This window comes from Callithrix jacchus, chromosome 15 (assembly GCF_049354715.1).
Source record: "Callithrix jacchus isolate 240 chromosome 15, calJac240_pri, whole genome shotgun sequence".
Taxonomy (NCBI): Eukaryota; Metazoa; Chordata; class Mammalia; order Primates; family Cebidae; genus Callithrix; species Callithrix jacchus.
The window spans coordinates 98,660,148-98,675,963 of record NC_133516.1 but is presented as its reverse complement, the minus strand read 5'-3'; the positions used below and the strand labels follow the sequence as shown (position 1 = coordinate 98,675,963).

Below are 15,816 nucleotides of genomic sequence, written 5' to 3'. Positions count from 1 at the left end.
CTGTGATTCAGATATTAATACCTATGATTTATCTTTTAAAATATTAAAGATAATGAATGAACCAAGACAGTAAAAATGAAGAAACAAGAAAGCAGCCTGGAGTTAGGGGGACAAATAGAAAATAATTTTTGTTTTCTAAGGATAAAGAATGAAATAAATACAAGATCAAAATCAGCAAAAGGATGTACGCATAAATTAAATGGAACACTTTATTTTAATAACATTGCAAATACATATCCCTAAACCATATCATTTCTGAGAATTCAAAAGTTATCATTTACATTTCTTTGTAAGACAAATTTAAGTTGCTTCAGTGGTAAAACTAAATCCACACTCGACTAAAAGAAACAATTCCCTGCTCTAGGCAGAATATGACAATATATTTCTTCTCAATCTGTAAGCTACACACTGTAGAAACTGGATATCACTTACTGGTTTATGGCGCTATCAATACACTATCAGTCATTTTATGACTTAGCTTAAGTTTTTTTTTCTAATAAGCCACTATGATATGGAAGAACTGGCTTTTCAAATTAAATATCAAAAATATGTAATGATTCATCTGGGTAATCCTATCTAGAATTAGATGACTCAGTTGCCACCCAGTGCTATTAACAAAAACAAAAGCTGAAAAGAATGAATAAAGTATTAATTGGTCTCATGTGGCTTCATACTCCCCATTCATCCATATTGTTTTAAAACAAGCATACAGATGAAAGAATAAATCCAGATCTTTGAAGCAAACTATAAAGTACGCATACGAATACTTTAGAATCAAATGCCCATGCTTTTACTACAATTTGGAAAGCAGCATGCCAATCCCAAACACTGATAAAATAAATAGTATAAAAGTCTATTATTATCATAAAAAAGGCAACATGTAAATATTCAAAATATTTTAAAAGAATATCTCATAATACCATCACATTTGCATACTTATTTTTCATATAAATCTACAAAAGTATACAGAAGAACCATTAAATATTATGAAATAAATAAGCAAATATCATGAAGTAAATGACTATAAATGTCAAGTAAATAAACTGGTATAATCTAAAAACATATATCATTTGTACTGCCAAACTTGGGATAAGAAAGTCTACCATTAATTTTGACAGTGTGAGTTTCATTCTTATTTTGGTTTAAGGATTTACTTTTTAAGAAGTGAATACATGCTACCTGAGAAATAAAATACCCCATACATCCTATATAAGTAAGTTCTTTCAGGAGCTCAAAGATAAACTCATTAATCTTCATATATCCTTAGAGAGTTGTTTCTATTAATATAATTGAATATATTCCAAAAAGTTAACCATAATTGCACTTTGTCTTGATAACCATTCAAGAATTTATTCCCTGTGATGTAACTACCTATGGATAAAGTACCGGAAGGGTAAAAGAGGACATTGGCTGTGCTTTGGCCAATATGGGTTTTTATGCTAACGAAGGAATCCTGGTAAATTTAAGAAACCAGGAAATCAGCCACAAAACAGACATCAGTTTCAAGGCTGAAGGTCCTGCCTGTGACAAACTGCCTTTGAGTTCTCTTACAGCCAAACGTAAACACTCCAAATTTTATCTGGCTATTACAAATGGCCACATGAGTAGCCTCAGAAAAGCAGTTGCAGCATATGCTGCTCTGCATTTACATCATTAGTATTTCATAGAGCGTTCTGATTTGATGGAAATGAGTAGTGATGTGAGGTATCAGAAAGGCAGGTGGGCCAGCAGGGGGAAATTCCCTAAGTGTGACCAGAACCCTACAGAACGGTGACTACAATGTGCCCTGAGACCAGCGCCTGGGCAGATTTTCATCTGAGCCACCTGATAGCTGTCTGTGTTCTCTAGGTCCCACTTTGGCTTACTGTCAACCTCCACTCAACCCCACAGAGCCTTGGCTTTCTGACTCCCAGGAATGAGGCTCACTGTCTCCTTAGAAACTTGTCTTTCCCTTTTCAAGGCCTCTGCTTCCCACCCATGACACTGCACCACCTCCACCCCAACCTAGCCAGCACTGATCTGGCACAGATCAGAATTCCCTCTGAGAAACCATAATGGCAGGTGGGACAGACATCTATTAAATATAATTTGTCCCTTACAAACAGGGCATCTGATTTGGCATGTGAAGAACCTATCTTACAGATGTGGCCTAAACAACCACTGAAACATCCTGAAGCAACTGGCTTTTTGGCACAGCTCTTGCACTGTCCCCTGATGCGCTGTTCTGAAAAGCTTTTTATATTAAAAAAGGTGAGGTCCCATCTCTTACAATGCGGCAGATTCCCAATTAACGTCTAGCATAGCATTCAAAGGAACATCACGGCAAAATCCCCTAGTGTGCCACGACTGTGTTTTGCACCCTGATGTCACTATTACCAAGTCAGTGCAGAAGGAACTCCAAGGTAACCATGTTGCCCGCTTACATAGAAGAATATTTAATCCCCATGAATGACTGCTTTCCTGATGTTTTCATCGATTCTCTGGGTAATAAATTAAGCTTTAATGAACTCATTTTCATACATACCCCCTAATTCAATCAAGCTCAATAAAAGTCATTCTGGACTGCCATTATTTGCTAAGGAAAAATTACATTCAAATGAAAAAAAAATTGCTGGGCATACCATGCATGGTACAGAGATGCCTCTCCTTTTGTGGAGTAAAAACAACAACAAAAATAGCCAAACTGCTAGAAAGGAAATAAGGATTTTTTTCCTCATCCTTCTGAAAACAGAATACTCATGCTTTTACACCTTAAAAAGGTGGGGAGGTGGAGGACTGAAAAAGCAAATTTTAAATTACTGCTTTCAACTACATTTATGCTTTCGAAGAGGTTGTATTTCTAATCTAAGAGCCAGCATGACCTCTGAGACCCAAAGCAAGTACAGGTCACAAACTAGGAGTTCTAAAACCCACTCTTCCACAAAACCTTCCGCTGGCTTCCTCCATGTCTTCAGTAGGTCCTGTATTCATTCCAATTTCTACTTTATAATGCACGTTTCCTTAAAAGATTTTTCCTACCTTAAAACCACTTCTCCATCTTTATAGGAATACAATTCTTATCTTCTCCTCAACTAACTCTAATATACTACATGTTGATAAAATGAACTTAATCTCCAGTCATTTACTTCCATGTAATACAATGCAGTTGTGTTTTTAGTCAAAAAATTCTTTATTTAATTCTGTCCTCAGCATGCATAACCCTTTCCCACTCTATATATTCTGTTTTTCTCAACAGTGGCATCAGACACATTATCCAATTTATAGTACTGAAAATGATGTTGTTATACCAACTCTTATGCAATTGTGGCCAATGAATTCCATGCCTCAGGTCACTGTTGTTTACTACAGGCTAAAGGCCTAGAAATGATAAACTCACAGGCTGATCTCTAGTTAAATCATTTGCTGAAATAAAATTCTGCATATACTGCAGGAACATATATACACTCAAATACACACATATATAAAATAAAGAAAGTGACAAAATAAACTATGAATAAAGACAAAACTTTTGTTAAAATCATCCGTCTGTCTTCTACAGTTGAAGCTTAAACCACAGCTGTTTCACAGGCATTTCTGGCCAGGCACCAATATTTAACCGAAATTACAATGTCAGCTATACTGAGAATGGAAATCTCTCGAAAGAAATGCAGATCTGAATTACCTCTTTGTCACCTTCCCACCCTTACCTTGGCATTTCTCCTCATTACCCCCAGAGCCTTTCAGTTGAGAAACATTAAATATAGTAAAAAGGCAAACATGTCTTAAGACTTCCCTAGATATTTGACAATAAAACAAAGTAACTACTAAGTAATTACAGATTTGTCCCTTTGTTTGGACTCTCCCAAAAAAAGTATCAGAAAACACTGGGTAGCAGGGACAGAAAACTCCAGCATTCATTGTTTCAGATGGGCCCTTTATAATAGCAGATGAAAGATTTGTAAATCTTCAGTATTCAATATTGAACCAGACATAAAATATTTTTAAAAATTACTGGCCAGCCATGGTGGCTCATGCCTATAATCCCAGTACTTTGGAAGGCCCAGGCAGGTGGATCACTTGAGCTTAGGAGTTCAAAACCAGCCCAGGCATCATGAGGAAACCCCATCTCTACTATAAATATAAAAATTAGCCAGGCATGATAGTATGGGCCTATAGTTCCAGCCACTCAGGAGGCTGAGGCAGGAGAATCACTTAAACATGGGCGGCAGTGACCTGAGATAATGTCACTGCACTCCCGCCTGGGTGACAGAGTGAGATTCCATCTCAAAAAAAAAAAAAAAAAAAAAATTACCACCTACCTATATGACAACAGAATAGCAGGGCGAATTATGTAGCCTTTTACTATTTGGGAAATTACTAACCTAACATGCATTAACACTGCAAAAGCTATTACAAAGGGCGGGGCGTGCTGGCTCATGCCTATAATCCCAGTACTTTGGGAGGTCGAGGCAAGTGTTCAAGACCAGCCTGGCCAACATGGTGAAACTTCACCTCTTCTAAAAACACAAAAATTAGTTGGGCACGTTGTTGGGTGCCTGTAATCCCAGCTACTTGGGAGGCTGAGGCAGGAGAATTACATGAACTTGGGAGGCGGAGGTTGTGGTGAGCTAAGACTGCACCATTACACTCCAGTCTGGGTGACAGAGCAAGACTCTGTCACGCCAAAAAAAAAAAAAAGCTATTATAACAGTTACTGCTTTCTTAAAGCTGATAAGATCTAGTTAGGTGATCATATACACAGACACACGAAGTTTCATAACAGCACAATATGCATTAAATGTCAAAATGGTAAGCAAAGAAATTTTTTAGTTAGAACATACCAGGGATCTCTACACAGGAGATGAATAAAACTGGAACCTGAAGAACCAATGGCAGTTGGGAATACAGACAGATAGGATGGAGGAGAGTGCTGAAGGCATAAGATGGGCAAAGATTCAATACTAAAGCAAGCATGACTTGCTGGAAGGGACAGGAGGTATACGCAGCAGATGTGGTTGAAGTACAGGGTTCACGTGAGAAAGTAGGACATGAAATGTGGGCAAATGAGAAAGCAATGCGATTTGCTCTTTTTTTTTTTTTTTTGAGACAGAGTTTCGCTCTTGTTACCCAGGCTGGAGTGCAATGGCGAGATCTCGGCTCACCGCAACCTCCGCCTCCTGGGTTCAGGCAATTCTCCTGCCTCAGCCTCCCGAGTAGCTGGGATTACAGGCACGCGCCACCATGCCCAGCTAATTTTTTGTATTTTAGTAGAGACGGGGTTTCACCATGTTGACCAGGTTGGTCTCGATCTCTCGACCTCGTGATCCACCCGCCTCGGCCTCCCAAAGTGCTGGGGTTACAGGCTTGAGCCACCGCGCCCGGCCGCGATTTGCTCTTTTTCTCTTCACAGTTTCCTAAATACCAGAGGAATATTAGCAGCATGGTGTTATACTAAGCATACTGGCCTTAGGTTACTACCCTGCAATCGTGTGCCAATTCCTAAGCTTCTCTGAGCCTCTATTCCTCATCAGCAAAATAGGGATAACCATCCCTACATCTCTAATTGTTACCTTAAGAATTATTAGAAGATATTATAAATGTAAAGCATTTGGTATGCAGTAAGTGCTCAATACATGTCAGTAATCTCATTAGCGATAAAACTAAGGGGTAGAAAAGCATTTAGTAAAGTTACATCGTGAGCCCAATGAAGTAAAGTTACATCGTGAGCCCAATGAAGATTGCCTTGACTATTCTCAACATTTGGATGCTGAATGAATTTCTACTTCTCAAGTGGCATTTCGCCATAGATTTTAATTGAGATGGCTTTCATATATATTTAATTCTGACAGTCTCATGTTTAACCCTACCAATTTCAATGTACATTAGCTGATTTAATAATACAGATATCTTATTACCATGAGCACATGCTGTATGATTTTTGCTGCAAGGACCATGGTGGAACCATGAATGTCTGCAGTTTCCGTAAGTGGAGATGGAAAATAAGTAGGCATTAGTTCAGTCAGATGCCTCTTTTACACTCCTATGAACTGTATCAATGAGACCTTCTCAGGTATGGGATTTTGCACATTTAAGGCAACAAGAGTTTCCCTTCCAAGAAGTGTATAAAAACTTGCTTGCTGGCAGCTACATCAGGAATAATGACAGGGAAGCCCTGGGATCTTTGGGAAGATTCATAAGCTCTATCAAGCCACTGAGAACTAAGCTGGAAAATAAACAGTTAAAGATAATCCCAGTCCCATGAGATGCCCCTCAGAGACTGGGATAGCTGAAGTAAACCCTGACCTACACACTTTAGGCATTCGCCTGCACCTTCAGGAAGGGGTTCTGCAAATGGAACCCACTGTGGAGAAACCTCAAGACCACTTTGTCTGTGGAGGCAAGAAAGTGTTCCCGTGGGTGCTTTCATGTCAGCAATAATTTGCAATATATAAAAAATCACACTCTTAACAAAAAAAAAATTTAGTCCAAAGTCATTTGATAAAAAGGGAAGTCATTAATTAACAATTTACATAATTTTAAATAGAAAATATTCAGTTCCAAGAAGCAAAGGACACTGGTCTCTTATTTTCCCTTATTAATATATTAAATAATGTCATTTAGTGGCATATTTTGATCAAGAATTATGATATATTCCTTTGCTTTTTTTAGACAGGGTCTCGCTCTGTTGCTCAGGCTGGAGTGCAGTGGTGCAATCTCAGCTCACTGCAACCTCTGCTTCTTGGGCTCAGGTGATCCTCCCACCTCAGCCTCCTGAGTAGCTGGGCCTATAGGCACATAGGCACACTCTACCATACCTGGCTAGTGTGTGTGTGTGTGCGTGTGTGTTTTAGTAGAGAAGTGGTTTCTGTGTGTGTGTGTGTGTGTGTACATGTATTTTTTGGGTAGAGAAGTGGTTTCTGTATAGAAAGGCAGATAGATATAGATACAGACATGTATGTGTGTGTATATATATTTTTTTTTTCTTTTTTTTTTTTGGGTAGAGAAGCAGTTTCTCTATGTTGCCCACGCTGGTGTCTTGAACTCCTGAGCTTAAGCAGTCTTCCCACCTTGGCCTCCCAAAACGTGGAATTATAGGCATGAGCCACCGTGCCTGGTCATGTTACTTTTTAAAAAACAAAAAACTGTACTGTCCAGAAAAACTACCTGTCCCTACAAGCGTGTCTAACGTATTTCCAGCAAATCACTTATCTGCAGGAAGATTAGCTCCAGATACATTCATTGCAAGGATATTCCTGATAATGAAGACACAAAGGAGTCTGCTCAAAAGTGACCAATGGCAACTATCAGTATGCTCCTTTTTGAAGTAACTTGCTACAAAGCAGTTATCCTTGGGACGAATAATATCACATGGTAATTAGTTATTTCAAATCAGAAAAATAGGCTGGGCAACATGGCTCATTCCTATAATCCTAGCACTTTGGGAGGCCAAGGCAGGAGGATCACTTGAACTCAGCAGTTCAAGACCAGCCTGGGCAACATACTGAGAAGACCCCACCTGTACAAAATACTTAAAAATTAGCTGGGCATAGTCATGCACGTCTGTAGTCCCAGCTACTTGGGAGGTTGAGGTGGGAGGATTGCTTGAGCTCAGGAGTTTGAGACCAGCCTAGACAATGTAATGAGACCATACCTGTACAAACATTTTAAAAAATTAGCCAGGCTTGGTGGCTTGCACCTGTAGTTAGTACCAGTTATTCAGAAGGCTGAGGTGGGAAGATGGCTTGATACTGGGAGTTCAAGGCTGCAGTGAGCTATGACGGCACCACGGCATTCCAGGCTGAGTAACAGAGTGAGACCCTGTCTCAAGAAAGAAAAGGAAGGAAAGAAAGGAAAGAAGAAAGTAAAGGGAAGGAACTCCAAGAAACTCCTTAGAGTCCATCAGGGAAGTCCAATTACCTTTCCGTAGCTGAAACCAAATAAGACCCAAAAAGTTTAAGTGACTACTTAAAAGGCCATTGGCTGGTTTATGACAGAGCTGTCACAACATCCCAGGTCATCACAGTGCTTTTCTCATTACTTCACACTGCTACCCTTGTAGGAGTTGATGTTTTTCCCTATCACACATCCTGTGAAATCACAAGATGACAGAATGCTAGAGGCAGATAAGAGTTTGGAGTCACTCAATTCAACCCTTCAACCACACAGCAAGACAGAGGCAGAGGTAGGCCAGAACCCAGGGCTACTGCCATCATCAGTACACTTGCCCCGTACCACATTGCCCTTCTGGAAAATGATCAATCCGTCTGATCTGCAGCTTGTCATCCACAGACCAGCAGGAGGCTTCAGACCAGATCACACTGCATCCCTACTCGTCCTGTGGCCCTCCATAGACGTATTCAGCTGGAAAGTATCATAAAACCAGGGCCTAAGTTTTTACTGTCAATGTTCAGTCAATGTTTCTTGCCTGAAAACACTTCTTCCTTTCTAGTCTGAAGGCAAAGAAAGATGCTTGTTAGGTGTAGAAGTGAGCATGTAAAATATTTGTGCTCGTAAATATTCCTATAAATACCTTAGAATAAAAAGTTAATGTCAGTGTAGACAGCATAGAGCAATTCTCTGTCCTTTCCACTCAATTTTGCTGTGAACCTAAAACTTCTTTAAAAAAGTCTATTTTTATTTTTAAGTTAATGTTAGTTTATTACATTCTAACTACATTAAAATTTTATACTGACTGAAGAAGAGCAAGCCAATGCCAGTTGAGAATGCATGATGAGTAATTCTCCTTTAAATGCGCACCATACTAGGAACACCAAGTATCAATTAAACTTATGTTCTCCATTGTCTCCTACAATAACAACCTCTATACCATATAAATGCTCTACCAATAAATAATCCTCCATAAATGCCCACTGCATTAGTTGCTACTGCTCCCATAGCAGTCAATATTTAAAGTAATACAAAACATTTAGTTTAGATTAAGCCAATTCAAAATAGCAAAGCAAATATTCTCCAGCCATTTCCATTGGTAGACATAAGGTTTATCCTTTGTCACTAGTCCCAGTGTAGTAACCCACAGAAATCAGTGTTATACAACCCCAGGGACTACCAATTATAAGAACTGCAAGGCAAGTGGCAAAAGGCTTATCCTGAAGTAGCCTAGAAGACACCTGTAATAGCCATGGTTCTTAATACTGCTAATAAGTACTTTGAAATTTTGACTTCTTACATAATTACCAAAATCAGAATTTGCCAACTTTCAAGTTAAAAAGGAGACTCATATAGACACTTTATTTAAATAGGATAATCAGCTACAAAAGTATATTTTCCATATTGGCTTTTCTTAAGCAGCAAATTATAGACATGTATGTTTTTGCCTGCTCATGACAGTCCCCATTCCTTGGTAAAAGCACTTAGATTAAAAAAAAATTCTCCATGTGCCTTGAATGTACATATATTTTGGGAAAAGAGTCCACGGTTCCTTGAGTGGGACTGACCTAATTCTACCCGAGTTTCTGGTATAGAAATACCACCCAGGCTTGGTCACTCAGCTTATTCCATCCCTGTGAACACTGCAGCTAAGTGATGAATGTGTATGAAACCCGAATCACGGCAAAGCATACAAAACAAATAATACAAACTTTTTATGCTATATTACTACCAGTACCCAAAGGGGGAGGAGAAAGAGCATAGAACGCTTTACAGTTTTGTTGAAATAAAAGGAAGATGAAAATATTCAACCACATATAAACTTCCTAAAAAGAAACAAAAGAGAATATTGATTTATTTCACTCTATTTCAAATTCTAATTTCAATGACTTTATTCAAAATTTTTGGTACGTGATGATACCTACCAGTCTCTCCTTCAATTGTATTTCCTACAAAGGTAAGTTTCAGGTTTCAACACAAATACTAAAAACTGGCAAATGTCAATTTGACTTCTAAAACTAATTCTAGGGTATCTCCAATATCTTGATATTGGCTTATGTATGGCAGTAGTGGCACACAACCCATTTTCCATGCAATGTTATGGCCTGATATTTTTTTCTTAGATTTAGGAGAAAAAATAAAACAAAACAAAAACATGGAATCACTTGGAATACGGTGTTTTGCTTCAGTGGGAGTTATCATACAGGCCTCTGGAAAAACATACCCAATTTTTGAAGAGTTAAATAAAGTAAAACATATCAATACCAAAACTGTGAATATAATTTATAAATACAATCTTCGTAGCTTGAACAGGTGCAGTGTTTGAGTTACTTTTATAGAGGTAATAGTCATAAGGAACCCAAGACTTGGGCATCGTATAATACATAAAATAATTATTGTCTTCACGAGATCCCTCATCTTAACTTACTTGACCCAGGTCTCTTTCATAAAAGTTGAACTTAATATATATGATGTGGTCACTTAAGAACATCACATAACCAAAAACATAAACTTCAAACTACTGAGCTCTACCATTACTCAGATTCCAGACAAAGAAAATACTTGCTATAGCTTAAAAGCAACAACAAAAGTATTTGTTTATTCTCTGGAGGTAAGGTGTACAGAAGGGAAGGAATCATTACATGTAAATTCAGACCTAAGATTTACTTCCAAACGTTAGCTAGCAACAAGGCGTTTACAGGGTTCAGGAAATGCCAGAGCCTGCTTTGATAACAAAGGTACAAGTGAACTTCACTTTTCCACTTGCAGCGTGAACGGTAACAAGAATAGTAACAATTCTGACATGGTTTATAGCCTTCAATGAATGTCATCAGCATCAAGTTTCATATAATAAATTCTGGGGAATCGTCAAGATATTGTCTATAATATACATTTAAGTAGGCTTGAAATTTAGGGTAGATTTGCTTATAGTAAAATCTACAACACAGTTCAATACTGTTGCTAAGAAAATAACTTAATTCTAATCAACGAATTAGGCGTCGCTTTGTCTTCATATTGCAGCCCTCTTTCCAAAGCTATTTTCACAGTTTTGATGAGTATTCTGTATGGTACTAATTCCACATAGAGCTGAGAATGGTACATCAGATAACAGAGGTAGAGGACAGGACAAATGCTGTTAAGAGGGAAACTAGTTTTCTCTTCTGAAGCTCTAGCATGAGAACTCAAATAATGCATACTAACAGACATCTGTCTAAGTTAAAAATCCCGTGGAGTAACAAAACTAGGTAGCATGTAAGAATACCCACAGATGTAAGTAAGCATTGTCATCTTTACTGTTTATATTACTGAAACCTATCACCTATAGTCTTAAACTTACTAGCATCAAGTGGAATGAACAGAAGTCCAAAAATAGAGAACAGAGAGGGGATGCCTACCTTAACTGAAAAGCACATAAAGTGACATACTGTAATATGAGTCAGCACTGTGAAGTAGCTGGCAAGCAAGAAGATGAAAAGCCCACTCTATTTGGTGCTGTCTGTCTACATCTGCTAAGAACATAAAGACCACTGAGAGTATGGAGAGGGGCTAAGAAACCATGTTGGGGGCAAAATGGTTGAAGGAAATGAAAATGCTACTCTGCAAAAGAAGAAGTGCTCTTTTCACATCCTTTTAGGGTCTTAAGGAAGAGATATCAGACATAATTTTGTATGGTGGTGTCAGTTTAAAACTAGAATCTAATAGCAGATGTTTCTAGCAGGCAGTTTTGGGGTTTCCGTATGGGGAGATTCTTTCTAACCGTCATATCTGACTAAAAACAAAGTGAGCTCCTCTTGGATATTTGTGCAGGCCACTGAGGCCTTCGAGTCTAAGATTCTCATTTCAAGATTCTCTAGCTTTCAAAAAACAAAACAAATAAGAGCTGGAAACCATGATGCCTAGAATCATTCATGTCCATAGTCATCATGCCCAGAGATGACAAGCTCTATCTCCTTGATCTGCAACAAATATGCTAGTGCAGTAACATATTTTTAAAATTCAGGTTATATGCATTTTAAATCAGGATTGATATCAGTATTAATATCAAACCCCTGTTTAAGAAACTGAGAATTGATCATATGCCAATTCCTAATTTAAAGATAGTAAAGAACTTTTCGTAAAATCAAAAGATTTAATAATAATGTAATTCAAGTATTTATATTTAGCTTATGCTCATTTTATTGCACTAAATTGAAACTGTTAACGTACGAAATTCAAAATAAATAGCATTATTATCTATTTTCATAGAACTGTTTTTTGAAATTAAAAGCACTTACATTCAAATCTATTAAAAATGATTGTAGTCATTTATATAATAAAAGTTTTTTTCCTATGTTATATATTAAGAAAACACAGCTACCAATAGCTACAGTTATACTCATCAACTGTACAAATAAGAAGAAAAATCTCCACAGTACAAATTATCAGATGGGTAAATCAGTTACCTACAAGGCTTCTCTATGTACATCAGTTTGGTTTTACTTTTTGGTGGTTGTTGTTTTTTAATCAGTATTTTATGAACATCCCAAAAGAACAGGCTACTAATTGTAAAAGAGCAAAAGGATTTATCAGATACATTTAACAAGGGATTTTATCTTCTAATTTGTATCTTACAGGTTTAGGTTCACATTTTTATTTCATTATCTTATAAAATTTGCTTTTCAGCATATTTTTAGCTGACCTTGCAGGGTAGAGAATGCACCCTGGAATTGAAGATCACGAGGTTAATATCTTTGTAGAATTAACACACCTTTTAATTGACTTCCTAAGGGATTTTACCATTTTTCCCCTGCCAGGGGACATTCCCTTTCAGTTAAAATTCTACTGTACAGATAACTACTTTGAACCCAGGTGAGTTGTTTTTGTATCCACATTTTTTTTTTTCAGATGGAGTTGCACTCTGTTGCCCAGGCTGGAGTGCAGTGGCACAATCTCGACTAACTGCAACCTCCACCTCCCAGGTTAAAGTGATACTCCTGCCTAGCTTCCCGAGTAGCTGGGACTACAGGCTTATGCCACCACACCCAACTAATTTTTAGTAGAGACGGGGTTTCACCATGTTGGCCAGGCTGGTCTCAAACTCCTGACCTCAGGTGATCCGCCTGTCTCAGCCTCCTGAAATGCTGGGATTACAGGCATGAGCCACCGCGCTCAGTCTGTAACCACATATTTTCATTGTATGAATCCTTCTCTGAAGGTTATTCCAAACATCTTACATAAAAGCCATAAAACTCCCACAATCCTAAATTTAAAAATCGTGTATCCTCTATAAAAATTAACTTCAAATAGATTATAAGTAGATACATCTAGACACTTTCAAAAACTGAAAGGCACTAATAAACATAAAAAAGCATTCCTAAGATTCCACCAGAGGTTCCCACTAGGATCTGAAATTGAAATCTGTGAGCCAGCCCTTGATTGCCAGTGCTAAGGAAAGGCAACCAAATTAAGAATCCTGAAAATCATTTTCAAATCACTTAGAAATATCTTCTCGCATAAATAAATTTTCTTACAATGATACAAATATATGCAAAAATAATTTAAGTTTTTTAAATATAACAAATTTAAAGTAACTGCTATTTATGTTTCTTATGATTAAAAGTAAAACCTATTTTACATTTCTTATACACAAGGCAGAAAAGTATCAACTGCAGAGAAGTTAGAGTCCTTGCTAACGCAAATTGACCTGAGATCGAAATGTCATCAGGTTGCCATGGATAATCCACAAATAGCAAAAAGAATGCATGCACTGGTAATATATTTCTAGGTAAGAGACCCCCACAAAAATGACAATGACTTTAAAAACAAAATAGAACTCCAAACCGTGTCTGGAGTTAGATTTTTATTTTTAGTTGTTTTTTTTTTTTGTTTTTTTTTTTTAGTGGCTAATTCTAAACAAGGAGAATGGTTTTTAACCTGAACATGCCCAAATAAAACTTACACTATGTATCAAACCCAAAAATGTTTGGTTAAAGTCTTCTAGATGACCTTCACTGGGAGACCTACTTGACACTTTCAATTTTTTCCTAACACTTCACTTTCTCCCACCACACATATCTTCTATGGTGATTTTCTTCTTCCTTGTTTTCACCTAAACATCTTCACTATGTTTTATCCAAGTGCCTGCTTGGGCACTTAGGAGGTGTGTTTGACTAGACTACAGTCAAATGTGCCTAGGACGAGCCGAAATATGAGCCCAAAGGCTTAGAGGGCTGGGCAGAGTGACAGTGGTATTTCCCTATTGTAATGGAAAAGATGAGTGTCCAGGTGATTAGGGTGAGTAACAAGCTGAACAGTTCATTCTAGTCTGAGCAGAGATCCCATCTGGGATCTCTTTGACATGGAGTGTTATAACGAATGAACCGGAAAAAGTCTGAGCAGACAGCAAGATTTGTGAGTCATCTAAACATACACCATTAAACCTATGGTGAAGAGATGTTACCCAAGGTCCTTCCCAAAGGAGAAGAGGGAAAGCAGGAGTGCATGGGCTGAAATCTCAGGGAACCTTCACAGCCTGGCTTTTGACATTTCCTTTTTCTCTGTGAGAAGAGTTAGGAAAGAAACATAAACAGATCATCACCCTTGCCCACAATTGACAGGGTTAAGTATTTCTGGGAGTTGGTCTAAACCTGTTCTCTGGGCAAGCTAATCCTCAAGTACCCCCTTCCCAACAGCACACGCCTGCCTACTGTATACATTGCTCTTCCACAACTTTCCTTACTTTACAGTCCCACACATTTCAAAAGATCTGTATACTCAAAACATGCTTTACTCACTGAATTATGTTCCCTTGGCTAGATCACATCCTATTTTCTGTTAGAATTGATTTTAAGATGAAAGATAAGCTCATTTGCTTTGCCAGGCCACAGAAATGGCAAGCTCACTGGGTTGTGGTAAATTCTATCTGAAAACTGAATGTCACTTTCCCCAGTTCCACCCCAGAAATGTAAGTAGTTCAGTCCAAAATAGTTTAGGCAATGATAGCAACCAAAGTAATACCAGAGTTCCCCACCTGCATCATGCAAAGGAGTGGGGAGGAAGAGGGAGAACATGTTCAAATATAAAGAGTCTTTGTATTTACTCTGAGACACTTAACTAATAAGAACTTGTAGGGTCCTCAAAAAGGTTCCACAATGCCTCTTATTTTTTAATCAATCACGTTCAACCTGGACTACAAAGAATAATAACAGGAGATACTTTAACATACAGTTCCTACCCCAAACCAATTAAATCAGAATAATTCTGAACATTGGTCTCAGGCATCCAGAGCCCTAAAAGCTCCCTAGGTGTTTCTAAGGTGCAGTCAGGCTTGAGAACCACTATGGATATACAAGTTAAAAACTGATAGTATTTGTGGCTGATGAGCTCAGAGGACTAAGACGGAGAGTTTAAAATGGTCACAGGTAATACTGAATCAAACCAGTTAGGCTTATTCTTTTATGGCAAGACTGTACCTCTACAGACAGGCATCTTATCAGTTTATGCCTCACATTTGAATGGATCTATGTATTAAAAAAATAAAATGAAAAAGTAGGCCGAGCACATTGGCTCACACCTGGAATCCCAGCACTTTGGGAGGCCGAGATGGACGGATGACCTGAGTTCTGCAGTTCAATACCAGCCTGACCAACAAGGAGAAGCCCCGTCTCTACTAAAAATACAAAATTAGCCAGGTGAGGTGGTGCATGCCTGTAATCCCAGCTACTCAGGAGGCTGAGGCAGGAGAATCGCTTGAACCTGGGAGACAGGTTGCAGTGAGCTGAGTTCGTGCTGTTGCACTCCAGCCTGGGCAACAAGATTGAAACTCCGTCTCAAAAAAAAAAAGGTGCTGCAGAAAAGTTTCAATATACACAATGTGAAACTCCTTACATTACAAAGCAGTAAGAGATGTGGTTGGTTTATCATGCCCTTTCCTATATCCTCCCCAATTTTATGGCTATAAACATGTTTTGC

At 38.1% G+C, this 15,816-nt stretch overlaps 1 long non-coding RNA gene across 1 annotated transcript in view; it reads right to left on the bottom strand.

The window, feature by feature from the left end:
* LOC144579613 (uncharacterized) overlaps nt 1–15,816 on the bottom strand; it is a 133,563-nt gene that overhangs the window by 16,449 nt on the left and 101,298 nt on the right. The gene's annotated exons all lie outside the window — the stretch shown is intronic.